The 18581-nt window shown below is 40.9% G+C and overlaps 1 non-coding gene across 1 annotated transcript; it reads right to left on the bottom strand.

The window, feature by feature from the left end:
• Positions 1–2510: 2510 nt before the first annotated feature.
• Trnaa-agc (transfer RNA alanine (anticodon AGC)) lies at positions 2511–2583 on the bottom strand. Its single transcript has one exon. It is a non-coding gene; the product is annotated as a tRNA-Ala (tRNA).
• Between the last annotated feature and the right edge of the window lie 15998 nt (positions 2584–18581).

The raw sequence follows: 18581 nt of genomic DNA, 5'->3' as shown, positions 1-18581 counted from the left end.
CATTGTCCTGCTGGAATTGCCCTAGTCTGTCGGAATGCACAATTGATATGAATGGATGCAGGTGATCAGACAGGATGCTTACATACGTGTCACCTGTGAGAGTCGTTTCTAGATGTTTCAGGGGTATTAGGGGTTAAGCCCAGATATTTCTGTTGGTGACTGAGCAAAGTGTACTGAACAACATCATATCATGTAGTGAATGGATGGAACACGTCAAGCTAACGTAAACAGATGTTCAACTGTGAATTTTATTGTATATTGTGAGTTTTATGACGTAACAATCATCTGTGAGAGCTACATATACAGACATGGCTGTGTGCACAAGGTGCTTTTTTATTATACATGTTTTATATCTGACAAACCTTTATATAAATTGCAACGTTTCATGCACTAATATGACAAACTGGCCTGAGGCCCCGACTCACAATTTTCCCTTGGGCAGCGGGTCAGGTGTTGAAGTGCGGACCCATGGGCGCAAAGGGGTTAGTCTATACTGTCAGGCATATTCCATTTCGTAGTGCAGAAAACATCAGGTAGTAAATTCTGTGACACACTGATGTGGGTACATATTAAGATACCAATGATAACATAACTGCACTAACACCCCAACACTAAATCGTTTGCTGTACCATTCATATTATTTATCTTTTTAATTCTTAGTTTTACATAATTTTTGTTTTCGTTATACGTACACTTCTTGAAATACTGGAGTTATCAGAAATAGGGAGTGAAAGGTTATCTAGGTTATCTATAGCTTGTACAGAACGAAGCCGGTAGTTGAGTCGAAGGCACTTAACAGAAACCGATTGAGACAGGACCGTAGCCAGTGTCTTGAAAAGAAGTTCTTATATGAATATCAAGAAAAGCAGAACACAAATAACGAAGTGTGGTCCAGTTGAGTCAGGTGACGCGTACATTAGGAAATGAGACTGTAAGCAATAGGTGAATTTTCCTATTCGGGCAGGAAAATAACTGTTGGCAGTAGAAGTAAACAGGAATCAAACTGCAGACTGGAAATTGCAAGAAAAGATTTTCTGTTAAAAAAACTTCGTTAACATCTAATTCCAGTTTGAGTTAGAACGTGTTTGTCTGGAGAACACCTTCGCACGGATGTGAAACGCGGACGATGAGCAGTACAAACAAGAAGCTTTTGAAAAGCGGTCTTGCAAAAGAATGCTGAGTGTTAGATGTACTCATCGGATGTAACTAATGAAGCGGGATTGGGTCGAATCGGGGAGAGTTGATACTTACGACTGAATTTGACGAAAAGGAAGGATAGGAGTCATTCTGAGACATCACTGGACTTAATTTGCCAAAGGCGTGAAAAGCTAAGGCTTGACTACAGTAAGTAAGTTCAAACGGAGTCGGCGACAGTAGTTACACAGAGACGAAGAGGCTTGTACAGGACAGACTAAAGTGGAGAGCTGTATCAATCAGTTCTTCTCGCCGAAGACAACGTTTAAACTATGTGACTCCTTTAAATTAATTTAAAAAAGGTAAGTAAAATCACACATCAATATCTTTCGTAACGACCTGTTTTTGGATCTAGAAAGCAAACCAAATAGTAAATGTATTTCTTTACAGACCACTCATAACATATCCATGAAGCAAAACGCGTTTGCTGACGAAAGATGCACAATTTCTTGTTGTTGCAGAGGCCGATTTAAAATAAATCGTCTCACGTTGTTAGCTGAGTCATGGCATCTTGTTGTCACAACGTTTTGACGTGTTTCCTACATGTTATCTTCAGGCCTTAAGTCGTCTCACGTTGTTAGCTGAGTCGTGGCATCGTGTTGTCACAACGTTTTAACGTGTTTCCTACATGTTATCTTCAGGCCTTAAGATGACGAGCAGAAACCTAATTGAAACGTTGCGACAACACGACGCCATTTGTAGGCTGACAAACAGAGAAGATTTCATCAATGATATTCGCCGAGAAAGTCTAAATTCTCATATAGGTTTTAGAATACTTGCAATATCTAAAACCTGGTCACGATCATGTGCCGGCCATCTGTGTCGTAAATATCAACGATTTTAGTAAGATACGCATCAACGATTTTAGCAAGATACGCAGTACAGTTAGTCAACAATGGAGTGCCCCGATGTCAACATTACTAACATTTTACGAGGACGGATGAGCAGTTTGTGCTCTTACGCGCGTAGAGCACTCCTGACTGCCCAGAGTGTGTCTGAATATTGGTTACACATGACGCTACATCGGAAAAATCGTGTAATCGCATGATATAGAAACATATCTTAACTGTCAGGGAACGCTCTTGTGCGTATGTGATGTCATATACACTATATCTAGTATTTAAGTGTGTTGTGTTCTGCGTAAATCCAATGATAAAGGGAACTACGTTGAGTTCGGATTGTTTATGTTAATATTTTGTTTATGATCATCCGAGTGGCACGTGTGCACTATTGGGAGGAAATTGTTTGGCTCTCTCAAGTGCGTCGCACTCTCGTTCTCTACGTTGATTCTTCGCGACAAGAGCAAAAAGTTAGTCTGGAGGCGCCGGGTATCGATCCCGGTACCTCTCACATGCTAAGCGAGCGCTCTACCATCTGAGCTACGCCCCCAGCTGCTACTTACGCACCGGTGAACACTTTCTGAGACAGTCCTCGAACTGTAACTTTCACCGCTCTACTTGGAAGTGGTCCAGAGCTCCTTGGACACACTGTGACTGGGCACCATCATCCAGCCGGGAGACTCAAATGCGTAGACATACGAGGTGCATTCAAGTTCTAAGGCCTCCGATTTTTTTTCTAATTAACTATTCATCCGAAATCGATGAAACTGGTGTTACATCTCGACGTAATCGCCCTGCAGACGTACACATTTTTCACAACGCTGACGCCATGATTCCATGGCAGCGGCGAAGGCTTCTTTATGAGTCTGTTTTGACCACTGGAAAATCGCTGAGGCAATAGCAGCACGGCTGGTGAATGTGCGGCCACGGAGAGTGTGTTTCATTGTTGGAAAAAGCCAAAAGTCACTAGGAGCCAGGTCAGGTGAGTAGGGAGCATGAGGAATCACTTCAAAGTTGTTATCACGAAGAAACTGTTGCGTAACGGTAGCTCGATGTGCGGGTGTGTTATCTTGGTGAAACAGCACACGCGCAGCCCTTCCCGGACGTTTTTGTTGCAGTGCAGGAAGGAATTTGTTCTTCAAAACATTTTCGTAGGATGCACCTGTTACCGTAGTGCCCTTTGGAACGCAGTGGGTAAGGATTACGCCCTCGCTGTCCCAGAACATGGACACCATCATTTTTTCAGCACTGGCGGTTACCCGAAATTTTTTTGGTGGCGGTGAATCTGTGTGCTTCCATTGAGCTGACTGGCGCTTTGTTTCTGGATTGAAAAATGGAATCCATGTCTCATCCATTGTCACAACCGATGAAAAGAAAGTCCCATTCATGCTGTCGTTGCGCGTCAACATTGCTTGGCAACATGCCACACGGTCAGCCATGTGGTCGTCCGTCAGCATTCGTGGCATCCACCTGGATGACACTTTTCGCATTTTCAGGTCGTCATGGAGGATTGTGTGCACAGAACCCACAGAAATGCCAACTCTGGAGGCGATCTGTTCAACAGTCATTCGGCGATACCCCAAAACAGTTCTCTCCACTTTCTCGATCATGTCGTCAGACCGGCTTGTGCGAGCCCGAGGTTGTTTCGGTTTGTTGTCACACGATGTTTTGCCTTCATTAAACTGTCTCACCCACGAACGCACTTTCGACACATCCATAACTCCATCACCACATGTCTCCTTCAACTGTCAATGAATTGCAATTGGTTTCACACCACGCAAATTCAGAAAACGAATTATTGCACGCTGTTCAAGTAAGGAAAACGTCGCCATTTTAAGTATTTAAAACAGTTCTCATTCTCGCCGCTGGCGGTAAAATTCCATCTGCCGTACGGTGCTGCCATCTCTGGGACGTATTGACAATGAACGCGGCCTCATTTTAAAACAATGCGCATGTTTCTATCTCTTTCCAGTCCGGAGAAAAAAATCGGAGGCCTTAGAACTTGAATGCACCTCGTATGATCCGTTAGTAAGTGCTGTGATAATCTTGTTCAGAAAGTACATCGCTTACTTACCATATGAAAGGAATCGACTCAATACAGAGTGAATTTCTTCGAACTTTCGAGCGGTTGTAGGCGCTTCAGTGTGGAACCGCGCGACCGCTGGTTCTAAGTAGTTCTAAGTTCTATGGGACTCATGACCTCAGATGTTAAGTCCCATAGTGCTCAGAGCAATTTGAACCATTTTCTTCGAACATTCCGCACCACAGTGTTATTTCATTTTACTCCAGACATTTAGAGTAGCAGTACTGCACATTGTCTAATTGCTGTGTACGAATAGGTATACAAAATGATGTTGTTGTTGTGGTCTTCAGTCCTGAGACTGGTTAGATGCAGCTCTCCATGCTTCTCTATCCTGTGCAAGCTTCTTCATCTCCCAGTACCTACTGCAACCTACATCCTTCTGAATCTGCTTAGTGTATTGATCTCTTGGTCTCCCTCTACGATTTTTACCCTCCACGCTGCCCTCCAATGCTAAATTTGTGATCCCTTGATGCCTCAAAACATGTCCTACCAACCGATCCCGTCTTCTAGTCAAGTTGTGCCACAAACTTCTCTTCTCCCCAATCCTATTCAATACCTCCTCATTAGTTACGTGATCTAAAATGATATGGTTTCAAAATGAACTAGGAATGGCTTGTCAATTTGATTCTTCGGAAATTAGGCCAAGGTTTTAACTTGGCAGTAACACCCTACGCAATACGGGCTAAATGATACGCCATCCAACGTGGAACGGCATGCGTCATTAACGAACTGCTTGATAAATAAGTGTTTACTGTTCTGAAAATGCCGAACTGTTTCCTGACTACGTGTTTCGCACGGATAACGTAGAGCATCTGTTTACAAAGTAATGCTATTTAGCGAGATGACACAGAGACTAAGACAGTGGACTCGTATGTAGGGTGATAGCCTTTCAAATCTCCATCCGGCGATTCTGATTTAGGTCTTGCTTAAGGCAAATACTGGGATGGTTACCTTGAAGGACACACTTTAATTGCTTCTACAGCCTTCCGCGAGCCTAACTTGGTCCGGTCTGTAATGATTGCGGCTTCGACGCGGCACCAAACCCTAAATGCCTTTCTTCTGCGCGTATTTACGAACATTCCTGGCTTGAGTATCCTTGGTGTACTTTTTCGGCTATTATGGGGCGCGTTGTATGTAAAGGAAGTGAAATGAATCGGCAACTCATTTTCTAAACACAGCAAGTACTACAATTACATGAGAAAGCGAACCGAATACGTTGCCAGGCTGGGAGCACGACATTGCTTATGCCCAGAAGAAAACATGGGGGAGGGGGGTCAGTAGTAGCGTACACTCCAGTATTCTTACAAGAAGGCAGTTGTCATACTCTGTATGTGCATACGACATGTCGTGCGTAGCACAGCGATGAAACAACCCTGTTTAATAATTAGTTTGAGGCTGTGAACACATCCTGCATAAAACGAAATATTGACCGGCAAGTTTGCTCCACAATATTTCTTGCGCACCATCACTTTGACAACATTTATTCACGGTGTAATTTGTACGAATCACGTTTCGTCTGCAGAAGCCACTAGTCACGATAATTCGTGTGCAGAAATTTTGTAAAATGAGATGGAACTATGTCCTTTCGTTTGCACAAGATGATCCTTGTATTGTGAAAGCTGTTAAAACCTTATCCCATGAACAGAATATTTTGCGTCAGTTTCCTTGTTAGTTCTGATGCCCACCTCCGTGCGTCAAAAGCTGTGAAGTTTTCGCAAAGTTGATTTTTCTTCGTAACGTTCATAAAATCGTAGATACCGCTGAGTAATAACCCCATTATCCACGTCGTCAGTGCGATATTTATTGTTTGTACTTTACAACAACTTCTCTGGGGTAGGGACTTGGATTCTACTCCGCTAACGAGGAGATCACGGTAAGCGGCGTAACCGGATTTCCGAGAAACTTCGCTCACTGCCGGAGGGGTCAAACTAATCGAACGCGTGCCTCGGCTTTTCCTTAGACGTTAGACTGCTTCTGAGAAAACGACGGTCAACGTTTTGGCGGTAATTTATGTGTGTCTTACCGAGCAAACAGTTCCACCGAGACGGTGGCACAAGGTCCACTGTCGCGGCCTTAAGCTTTCGGGCCCCGAATTCGAAAGCCGACAACTATTTTCATTTTTTTTTGTTTTTCATTTATCTATCCATGTTCGAGAGGATTAATACATGAGTTTTTTCCGATGTATATTGAAATGAATGAATTTAAAGGAAAAACAATTAATGAGTGGAAAAATTATTTGAAATTGTTTTCGGTGAAATTCCTGTAGTTTATCGTGACCATCATCAATTGCAAACGCCAATTATTGGAAAAGTAAGCCGTTATGAGTGGTATGCCGCGAAATTATTGACAGCGCTTGGAATTTTCAGCGATGTTAAAAGCGTTTCTTTCCCGAGTGGGATCCTTAACAAGAAATGTCGCTGTGGCAAATCCGCTTTGGCGCGATGCTCCAGCCAAGTGAATACACCAAATGTTCTTGGAGAGCCGGCCTGAGTGGCCCAACGGTTCTAGACGCTACAGTCAGGAACCGCGCGACCGCTACGGTCGCAGGTTCGAATCCTGCCTCGGGCATGGATGTGTGTGATGTCCGTAGGTTAGTTAGGTATAAGTAGTTCTAAGTTTTAGGGGACTGATGACCTCAGACGTTAAGTCCCATAGTGCTCAGAGCCATTTTTTGTTCTTGGAGAGTAAACATAAGAATAAAATGTATGAAGTAGGAACTGATATAAGAATGAAATATATAAGAATGAAGTATGGGAATTGAAAAAGATTGTAACCCATGAATACACCATACACACATATATTGTATAATAAATGTGTGAGACTTATTGTGAAACCCAGATGTAATTTTACTATTAATAAAAGGGCCTTTTATGGTCTAACTTGATGCGAAAGATTCATGTACAGTAGTAACCTTCTGTGGACATGGCTAGGCAAATGAAAAAAAAATAAGTTTCGAACAGTGGTCCCAAAAGTGAGCGGCCGTACGCTAGTCACTGTGCCACCAGTTGGGCTGAGCTTATCGCCCGCTTAAAGGCACCTCAAATACGTCAAAAACTTTGACGGTCGTTTTCTCAGAAACGGTCGAGTATCTACGGATAAGCCAAGACACGTGTTCGCTTATTTAGGCTCCTCTTCTACTAAGCGAAGTTTCTGGGAAATCGAGTTACCGTACTTACAGTGTTCTCCTCGTAAGTATTGTGAACCTTCTTCCGTTTTTTACACGTTGTAATCTTACTGAACTTTTAACACTTTGCTTCCGCGTTCCGTAACTTATTGCGTCAGCACTTCCACTCTTTTCTGCGTCTCGTCGTCAATAACTTTAATGAAGGTAATAGCAAGCGGAGGAATTTTCCTCGATCATTTTCCGTGTTTGCGTTGCGAGATAACAACGCACTTGACTTTGATCTGTATCATGGCTTCACTTGTTCACGTGCCCAAGTTGGTTCCCTCTACGACCAGCTGCACTGCTTGCTTTGTCGATTAATACCCCTCATTTACTCTTGTAAACGTATGATTTCGCGCCAAGTGTTACATTATGTAAACTGAAGAACCACATAGTATTAAAAGGTTGCTTGATCCAAGAGATTTAATATATTTCTAACGTGCGAGTGCATAATACGAAGATGTTTTGCAGGGTACAGAACTCAACTATTCTAAAGTTAGTTGTCGGGTATCGTTATTTGCCCCGAGTGGTATAATTCAGGGGAACTCTTGTTTTTCACAGTTGACTGTAAGCACTTTCTTCACCGCGCAGCACTGTGTTAAGAGCAACTTTCGATGTCAAATCAGCGACTAAACTCTGCATTGATCCTATCAGATGCGATTAAGGGCATTCCGGTCGCTCCGGAACTGGCTCGCAGCCAGTGCAACTTGGCTGCGGTGCGGGCAGCCCGCGCTGTACAGCCGGAAACCACTTTCACGAAGTACTTCCGTGTGCTAGCAGCAACGTGATGCGCATGCGCTGCGGGTAGCGGATGTAACAACACAATCACTGAGATCAAATATTAGAGTGTATGGCTGTATCGAGCAGAGAATACTATAGGATTAATTTTAAGAACGGAAAGGCTGATAACAGTGTGCGTTTTAGAGCTGCACGGAAATGGAAATCTAAGGAAAAGTTCACATCAATTTCATCGAGCTGCGCAACTGACTATTGAGCTTTTAAGCTGGAAACCTCGAAATATCGACGGTGCCTTTGGAAAGAGTGCTTATCACCGTATTTATCAATGTTTTCGACTCTTTGTAGTGGAAAAATATCCATCGTTGGGATTTGATACTTCGTGGCTGCTGAAGCTGCAAGATGCGATTTCTGGCTAGTAAACAACGTGCCATGTTTTTGTTAAATTACTAAGCTTTCTGCTGTGGATAATAGCCAGTGTTGACGATGAACCGTCCTCGGAGAGAATGGTGGGTCCGGTGGTTCCACTGTGCTTTCTAAAGGGAGTCACTGGTATACTGTTAATATCTCTCTTTTCCCCCCAAAACTTACAGTTCTACATTTAAGGTGAATATTATATCTGCGTGTAATATTAGTATACTAAAGACACAGTCTTGCATAAAACTAGCAATGACGGTGAGAAGCGTCTGCAAATCTGCAAAACTTCCGCTTTTAGAATTTCGTTTCATTTAGGCCCTCAAATCATTAATGACACAGAATTATACTTTCTTGTTTCCGTTATTTTTTTTTATAATAGCAATATGGATTACATTATGTGCTAGGAAACTATATTGTCACGAATTTCAGTCCATATAACGATTCCAGATCGAAAACAGCGTGCAGGGCCTCAGAAAAATTGAAATTGAAATTTGTGGTAAGGTCTGTTGAAATGTTCAAATGTGTGTGAAATCTTATGGGACTTAACTGCTAAGGTCATCAGTCCCTAAGCTTACACACTACTTAACCTAAATTATCCGTAGGACAAACACACACACCATGCCTCAGGGAGGACTCGTACCTCCGCCGGGACCAGCCTGTGGCTGCAGTCCACGACTGCAGCGCCTATGACCGCTCGGCTAATCCCGCGCGGCGGTAAGTTCTATGGGACCAAACTACTGAGGTCATAGGTCTCTAAGCTTACACATTACTTAATCTAACTTAAACTATCTTAACGCTAAGGACAACAAACACACCTGCCCGAGGGAGGACACGAACCTCCGACGGGGGCAGCCGCGCGAACCGTGCAAGGCGCCTAAGACCGCACGGCTAACCCGCGCGGCAGGGCCTCAGAATACGGTTTCCTACCAGTATCGGGTATAGTGCTTGTAACGGTAACACCGACCACCTTAAACGGCAATCGATGCTAACGTTAAACCTCTGCGAGGAGTTTTTGAGTAAGTTGTGACCGTGAGATAACAGATAACCTAACGGGAACAGAATAATCAGGCTGGGATTCTTTTCTGAAACACTCCACTAGAGTATAACCAACTGTAAACGTGTTGGTCAGGATCGGACGTTCTCCCAGCACAAAAGCAAGTTGTAACATTACATGTTAATATCGGTCGTCAACCTAATTAGGCATTCTTGTGTCAAGCAATATAATAAAGCAGAAGGCAGTGCTATGGCTAACCTAAGCTTCCTTGACACACACTAAACTCTTTCTTTATATGTATTCACACCACAACACAGTAATCTAATCTTGCAGATAAATGTACTACTAACTTGAAAGTCAGACAAACACATGGCCAATGACATAGCAAACAGTAACAGTAACAGTAACAACACGTACCTTAAATGAACTAGATGCACCAGTTTATAGACCCGATCACCAACACACATTAAACTAATAGCAATACTAAACAGGGAAAACGATTAAATGATTCTGAGTTAAATCAGGGGGTCTATTAATAATCATAGTTTCCATTGCTTAGTACAGGGTGTCTATGCCTGTGCATTAACCAACGTGCAATAGAATAGCTAACACAGTAAGTATTTCTTTCTTAAGCTCAGTTTGAAGCAATTAAACAGAATACAAATCTACCTACACTGGCTCTGAAGGAGCCTTTGCTTTGCGTTATTAACTAACTAGCCTAGCACATGAGGGCCCTTAAACTTTCATGGTTTGAACCATGCTCATTAACAAAACTACACAACTATGTGTAAGAAAGGGTAAGTATTCTGATCAATAATTATTAACTAAGTAAAGCGCAACAAACTATAAATGTTTAAATAACAAATGTGCTTTGATAAGCAGTCTTTTAACCTACTCAAAATATAGTTGTCTGCGCACATGCCAACACAACGTTAAATGCAAGTTCAAACACTTTCTCATGACATGAACGCTGATAAAACTTTGTACTTCTGATCAAAGTTCATAAATGCAACAATTAATAAGCTTTTTCACTTTAAATCAATATTATTGTTCTTTTAACTAACAACTTTACTACTTTCAAGCAGCTTTTCAAGTAAGGCAAATTATTTAAGGAAGCGACTGCAGATTAATTTAAAAATGCTCTGGAAATGGAGTATTTCTCAGAATATAAAACTGAACTTTACTCTCTATAGCTCCACGAATTATAATGCAATCACAACTAATTTTACAGCTGGCCAATAAGTCTGTCCATAATAAACTAGGACACTCGGAATTAAATTCACAAGGATAGGATTCCTGTCCAGATTTGTGATTTGGGATAGTCACGGGTGTAAGACAGAGTTTTTAGCAACACCACAATTGTTATTAAAATCAACCAAATTTCACAAATACCTCGTCCATTTACAGAGCGCCAAATATAAACAATTTAGTGGAAGGCTGGTGGCACTGGTAGTGTAAAAAGCAGTGGCTGTTAACATCGGTTACATATCATTTTGACGTCGGAATTATATTTTTACAGGGCCAAAAACCATGATATGATTATAGTATCACCAGATGCAGCATCCGAGACCCATACATACTGCTCTTCAGTTCCTCTGGCCTCAAAACTCCAAGAATATGAGCCACAATGATCCGCTACTGCTAGCGAGATGTTAACCACAGCACTGCTCAGCCCAGACTTCTCGCCAGCCACACAGGACGAGTTGCCACTTGCGCGCCAACCACACCTTTCCCACTCCGCCCCCCTACTTCCGTAGCTGCGGGGCTTCCCTCACATCTTTTACATTCAATCCTACATTCCCTAACTATGAACCAAGTTATTTACAGTACATTATATAACAATCATTCCAGTAGTTATTTAAACCCACAAGAATAGTTTAAACAACATCGTTCAAAAAGTTCCCATAACTGAAGTATGTATACATAGTCAAAGAATTTCCGTGGCAGATACAACACTCTACATGTGCAGAAATACAAACTGACATAGAAATATTTATACAGATACAAAATAGGTCGAAAATAAATGTTACATGCTGAGCCGTTTGTGTTGGCATTACGGATGGTTTCACTGTTTTAGCCTGATACAGATTAACCTTGTATTACGATATTTGCCACTGTGCCTAAGCCATTGTTATTCTAGCCCACTTGTCTAAGCTTAGATTCGCAAATTGCTGCTATCCAGAATGTTTGTCAGGATCAGATTTCTAGTGTGTTCGAAATGTCCAACTTGGTGAATTAAGTTATTTCAGTAAGCGTCAAATGTTTTCCACGTGCAACAGTAATGTTTTGTTTCGATTCGAACGCTACTGTTAACAGCAATGGTGCTGATCATTTATAGCAGACGTGGCAGAAAAGTGTAATAGAGGCGAGCGACCATTATAATCACAATGATGAAAATGGCTTTGAAATAGCTGGTTGGTCGCAGGCTGTTTCTGGATCCATTTATTATTCTTACGCGTTTTGGGCTCTCCCCGTTTCAGATGATAGGTTGAGAAATTGGTAAAAGAAAATCTTTTTTACTATCATGCAAGGTAACACAAGTGTCTTAAAACAGGGCACATGCCGAAACGCAACTGAACATCAAAGAAATTTAAATATGGTCGATACATAATAGCAAGTAATAATTACAATATATATTGCAATATTGATACTGTTTTTTCTTATATTACAAATAAAAGTAATACCAACATTAGGCACAGACATATTTAAAGACATACAGGGTTTTAGTTACATACTCCAGAGCTTACTGACGCTGGATGGCGTACGTGCTATGGAACAAGTACTAATCTAATCTAAATCTAATCTTTGATGCTGCCGTATATGACCTGCACGTAATTAAAAGTGGTAATTTGGGTACATATTATGGACATAAAATGTATACAGATTTTTCCTTACATTATGAATAAAAATTAATGCCAACTTGACGTAAAGACAAGATTGAAATACATACAGAATTTTCAGTAAAGACATTTTATGCAGAAGACATGCAGTAAGAAGAGGAACAAAACTAGTAGCCAGTGTCTAGAGCTAAAAGTTTCTAAATAAACCATAAAATACACAGGAGAACACAACCTAACCGAATGAAATATGGAAATGCAGAGTTTTATTCGCATTTTTACCCTCTATTTGTTCGGCAACCGCTCGCCAAAAATGCGGAAGAACCATTGTCTACTACTGGTGACCTCCTCATTAACTACTTGCTTTTGGGTTGAACGGCGGTCAATGTAAATTTCAATCTCTTCGAAGATATCTAGTGTTCTACCTTTCTGTTCCGAATGTTTTTTAAAAAACATATTTAATTTTGAATCCGTTGGATTTCCAAATAACGAGAATAGGTTCAAATGTAAATAATAATACCCTCTGTAAATTAACAGACTTAATTATTTCGCCACACTCTTGACATCCGCCGCACATAAACGAGCTGACATCAATTTTTTTATGAGACTGCAAAACTTGGTTTAAATATTGATAAGGCTGATTGGGAAACTGAAAGTAGTTCAAGGTGGGGAAGTAAATGGTTTTACCGATAAAGCAATTCAAAATCTAAGTATAAAATTTTTCTAAAAGGTAGAGAAACAAACAGTCTGTATTAAAATTGCAGTCACCCGTATTTCTCATTCTTATATCGGCTCATACTCCGAAAAAACTGCCGAAGTTTTTAAAAAACTGACATATAAGTTGGTTTTCGAACAGATAATAAACTAGGTCTGTTTTTGCGCCAGGACCTAGATGAGGGTACACACAAACACAGCGACGAAGATATTTATAAAGTAAGGTGCGGGTCATGTAATAGTGTTTATATTAGTCAAACGGTAGAGAATTTAAGATAAGATTAAGGAGCACACGTATGCCAGAAACGACAGCACCCTTGGTTGTCACCTGAGAGAGCAAAATTACTGTTTACAGTCAATCGAAAATCGCCCAAGTATTTTACATTCGTAACGAAAAGGCAGAACACTAGATATCACCAAAGAGTTTGAAATTTGCACTAACTGCCGTTAAATCCCAAATTTAATAGCTGGTGAAGAGACCACCACCAGCAGACAATGGTTCTATAGAATTTTTGACGCGTTTTTTCCGAAAAAATAGAAGGTAAAAATACGAACAAAAATGTGTCCTCAACAAATGGTAAAAATGCGAACAGAAATCTGAATTTCCATACTTCATCCTGTTTGGTTGCGTTCTTCTGCGTGTTTTGTGGTTTATTTAGCAAGTATTACCTTCAGACATAGACTCCTAGTTTTGTTTCACCTTTTACTGCATGTCTTCTGCACAAAATATCTTTTCTGAAAACTGTGTATGTATATCAAATTTATCATGTTGGAATTAACTTTTATTTGTAACTAAGAAAAATCCGTATAAATATTACAATAGATATTGCAGTTATCACTAGGAATTGTGTTTCGGTCATACAGCGCAGCGCCGCAACACTTAAGCCACCCAGCGTCAATAAGCTCTCTATGTGGGACTGTCTGGCAGTCACATCACTCGGCTGTAAATAGCATACACGTTAGGTCATAAAGTTATTTGCTGAGTGGACTAATGAACTTTACGTTCCTTTCGACGTTAATTGGCATTCTTGTCAAAATTGTACATTCATTTTGTCTTAAAAACTGATATGTATTCTGTTTTAAATGTCTTTAATAGTCAGTTGTGTTTTAGCATATGTCCTCATTTAAGACAGTTGTGTAATTTTGCAAGATTGTAAAAAAAAATTCTGTTAGCAATTTGAAGATGGGCAGAGCCTAAGACGCGTAGTGAATAATAAATATTTAGAAACTTCCTGTGACTATTATCGTGCGACCAACCTGCCATTTTAAAGCCATTTTCATAATGATGATAACTTACACTCAGTAGCAGCGTCTTCTGACGCACCTCTGATACTTGCTTGTTGACCATGGTGTTTTTGACGAACGTTGATGTACGTTGATTGAAATAGCTGAGTGTAGGCACATCTGTAGAAGAGAATGATACACTTCACGTGGATAATTAAGTATGAGAAAGCTTTGTGCGAGATGGATGTAACTGGAGGTTCTCCTTCCAAAAACTATTTCATGAAGATCTCCAATAAAGACCGTTTCAAGTTTATATCGAACAGTAGCGGGTGTTTATAAAATGTGATTTATCACTGGTTACCCTAACACTTTAATCTCCAGATTTCTGTGTTCCCTTTCGGTTAGAGTTGGTGTCATGTCTGAATATTTTGACTATATGCTGTGTGTCTATATCCATACCGTAAAGTGATACTAAATTATTGACCACATTCTGTCTATTGTGATATTTTCTATTGTGCATGTATTTATATCAGTGCAACCCGTATGCCATATGCTTTAATAAAGTCAAGTAAAAATTAAAGAGCAGTGATTCTCCCAGGGAACTGACCGTAAATATTGGAACTTTTTGCAGTCCCCGTACTTAACAGTCATATACAACCGCTCGCTCGACGAAATATCCGTACCCAAAGATTGGAAAGTTGCGCAGGTCACACACATATTTAAGAAACGTAGCAGGAGTAATCCACTAAATTACAGGCCCATATCATTAACGTCGATATGCAGGAGGATTTTGGAAGGTGTATTGTGTTGGAACACAATGAAGTACCTCCAAGAGAACGGTCTATTGCCATATCGTTCTTGTCAAAGACAACTAGTTCTTTACTCGCACGAAGTGTTGAGTGCTACTGACAAGAGATTTCAAATATTTTCCGTATTTCTAGATTTACAGAAGGCTTTTGACACTGTACCACACAAGAGGCTTGTAATGAAATTGCTTGCTTACGGAACATCGTCTCAGTTATGTGACTAGATTCGTGATTTCCTGTCAGAGGGGTCACAGTTCGTACTAATTAACGGAAAGTCACCGACTAAAACAGAAGTGATTTCTGGCGTTCCCCAAGGTAGTATTATGAGCCCTTGGCTATTCCTTATCTATATAAATGATTTACGAGACAATCTGACCAGCCGTCTTAGGTTGTTTGCAGATGATTCTTTCGTTTATCGACTAGTAAAGTCATCAGGTGATTAAAACAAATTGCAAAACAGTTTAGAAAAGATGACTGTATGGTGCAAAAATTGGCAACTAACCCTAAATAACGAAACGCGTGAGGTTATCCGCATGAGTGCTAAAAGGATTCCGTTAAACTCCGGTTACATGATAAATCAGCAAAATTCAACTAAATACCTAGCAATTACTATTACAAACAACTTAAATTGGAAGGAACACATAGAAAATGTTGTGGGGAAGGCTAAACAAAGGTTGCGTTGTATTGGCAGGACACTTAGAAAATGTAACAGACCTACTAAGGAGACTGCCTACACTACGCTTGTCCGTCCTCTTTTAGAATACTGCTGCGCGGTGTGGGAACCTTACCAGATAGGACTGACGATGTACATCGAAAAAGTTCAAAGAAGAGCAGCAAGTTTTGTATTATCGCGAAATAGGGAGAGAGTATCACTGAAATGACACAGGATTTGGGGTGGACGTCATTAAAAGAAAGGCGTTTTTCGTTGAGGCGGAATCTTCTCACAAAATTCCAATCACCAACTTACTTCTCCGAATGCGAAAATATTTTGTTGACGCCGACCTAAATAGTGAAAAACGATCATCATAATAAAATGAGGGAAATCAGAGTTCTTGCAATTTTTATAGTTTAAGACCAAGGCTATGAAATAATATAAGCAGCATTTCCTGTCAATTCACCGCAAAACCGCGCTAGCAAAACCTGTTTTACATTGAAGGACATCATTTCAATGCCCTGCCGACACAGTTTCTCGTTCCAAGTCTGAGAGTAATGAGAAGAGCCAGGAAGATAGTTGGAATGTTAAGAGAAGAGGCAAGAGTTTCGTATGATTCTATAAACATTGGAATTGAAATAAAAGGTCTTTATTCGGCAGCGGACAGAAATAGACTGTTAATACTGATGATAATGATAATATGATACCAACTCAAAGTTGGAATCATATTCAAAAGACAACTAAATAAGCAGAAGTACTGTGACCGATTTGTGTACACCATAATTTTGATAACCTACGGGCCATAAAGCTGCATGAACTGAATCTAAAAGGATACCACTAGATGTCTGGCCTGATGAACTGCCTCATCTACGACGTTGCCAGCCTCAGCAAACATCTGAGTTGTTGCCGTTACCGAGTGCTTCGCGTTCTCCGATTTATTTTCTTTTGTGTGTTGCTCGCTGTTTTCTTTTCTGATTCTGAAATGAGTGGTCCATTACGCGATTCGAATAAGACTCCCACTACACCAGAATGTGTGAGCATTCCCTATGACCAAGCGATAATTCTACTTTATCAGAAGCGCGAATTACAGGTGTACATTGCAAGCCCTACGACAGGGAAAGTGGGGGGGGGGGGGGGGGCGGCTTCTGTCCATACCACTTTTCTCTCTTCGGGAGGCTCTCATCTGTTTACGTTCGCTGTCGACTGCCACTATATCGACACCGGTGCTCCTCTCTATTCTCAAGAGGGATTGTTTAAACAGATGTATATGTAGATTTCTGGCATCGGAATTCGGTTGGAGCTACCCAGTTATTTTCGTGTGAATCCATCGCGCTCTCCTCTGTATCTCTTAAAGGACATGGAAGAACTGCCCGTTTCTAAGGACCAAGTCGCCGACGAAACTTTAAACTCTAATCATTCCTTCCTTGGATCAATATAGAGATCGAAAGCAACCAATTATTGTCTATTTTTTTTTCGAAAGAGTGGAAAAGGCGGAAGTTATTAGTGAGCAGACGTGAAAAGAGAAAAAAATTATGACCTGCTGTCCAGATCTGACTATTTTATTTTTCACGACTTTTGCTGCGGTTCTCACAGTCCCATATTCTACCACTCGTGCATTTTTGTTAGGAAACGACATCAGTATGTATTACAACATCATTTGAAAACAGTCCCGAGTTACTGTATTCGCTACTCATCGACAATGTGACCATTGTCTGAGTGCCTTATCTAAGCATCGACGTAGACTGAAACGAACGCAAAGTTTCACAACTGAAGTACAAATATTCTCCCTTTCGTTGTTGACCAAGAGCCGTCAGTGCACTCAAGTTTACTGGTATTCTTCAAGAAGAACCCCTCTCTCTCTACCCGCTCATTGTCACGTTACACTAATGATGAAAGAAATTTCTGGGATGTCAGTGATGTATTAGGAACACAAGTTGTAGAATATGGAGCCTGGATTCGGTTCGGCTATAAATTATGCAGAGGAGCAGGTGCAATAGCGAAGCACAAGTTTCTTCATCCGAATTTGTTCCTCTCTGCAAAGAAGTTATAAATAAAAATGTTTATAAGCGGTAGAGCACTTGCCCACAAAAAGCAACGGTTCCCAGTTCGAGTCTCGGTTCGGCACACAGTTTTAAAATGCCAGGTATTTTCATATCGGCGCACACTCCGCTGCAGAGTGAAAATTTCATTCTGGAAACATCCCCCAGGCTGTGGCTAAACCATGTCTCACAATATCCCTTCTTCTAGAAGTGCTAGTCTTGCAAGTTCGCAGGAGAGTTTCTGTGAAGTTGGGATGGTAACAGACGAGGTACTGGCGGAGAAACAGCTGCGAGAGAAGATCCTGAGTTGTCTTGTGTAGCTCATGCCGGCACTGTAGCTTAGCGTGTTCGGTCAGAGGGCTGCTCGCCCTCTGTAATAAAAAAAAAAAAAAACTGAGTAAAGGAATCAACAATCAACTTGAACGGGTGTCTTGTGACGTCCCCCCAGACCAAACGCAACGAACAATACCGAACAAAATGAAGGAAAAAAGAAAGTCGGAAGAGCATTTGCCCGCGAAAGGCAAAGGCCCCGCGTTCGAGTCTCGTTCCGCCACATAGTTTTTATCTCGCATGAAGTTTCAAGTTTGATAAAGATAATTGATGACTGAATACAACAACAGTATTTCTTGCTCCTCTGTAGAATAGTATATTTCAGCATACATAAGTGACACAGCGATGCAACTTGGTATTATTTTTATTTTTGGTATCTTGTGTCATCGTTATCAGTATAATGTAAAGCTGTCAACAACCCAAAGGTTGATTTGAACGCCACTGTGCCTATAACACTACCACTATTATTGCAATTTAGTATGTTTTTATCTAAATAACAGAAACCCTGTCTTTATGTAGCCACGTATAACCCTCTTTCTAGAATTTAGTTTAGT

The sequence above is a fragment of the Schistocerca nitens genome, chromosome 1 (assembly GCF_023898315.1).
Source record: "Schistocerca nitens isolate TAMUIC-IGC-003100 chromosome 1, iqSchNite1.1, whole genome shotgun sequence".
Taxonomy (NCBI): domain Eukaryota; kingdom Metazoa; phylum Arthropoda; class Insecta; order Orthoptera; family Acrididae; genus Schistocerca; species Schistocerca nitens.
Note: the sequence above shows the minus strand (reverse complement) of the source record. Positions and strands in the feature narration are given on the sequence as shown.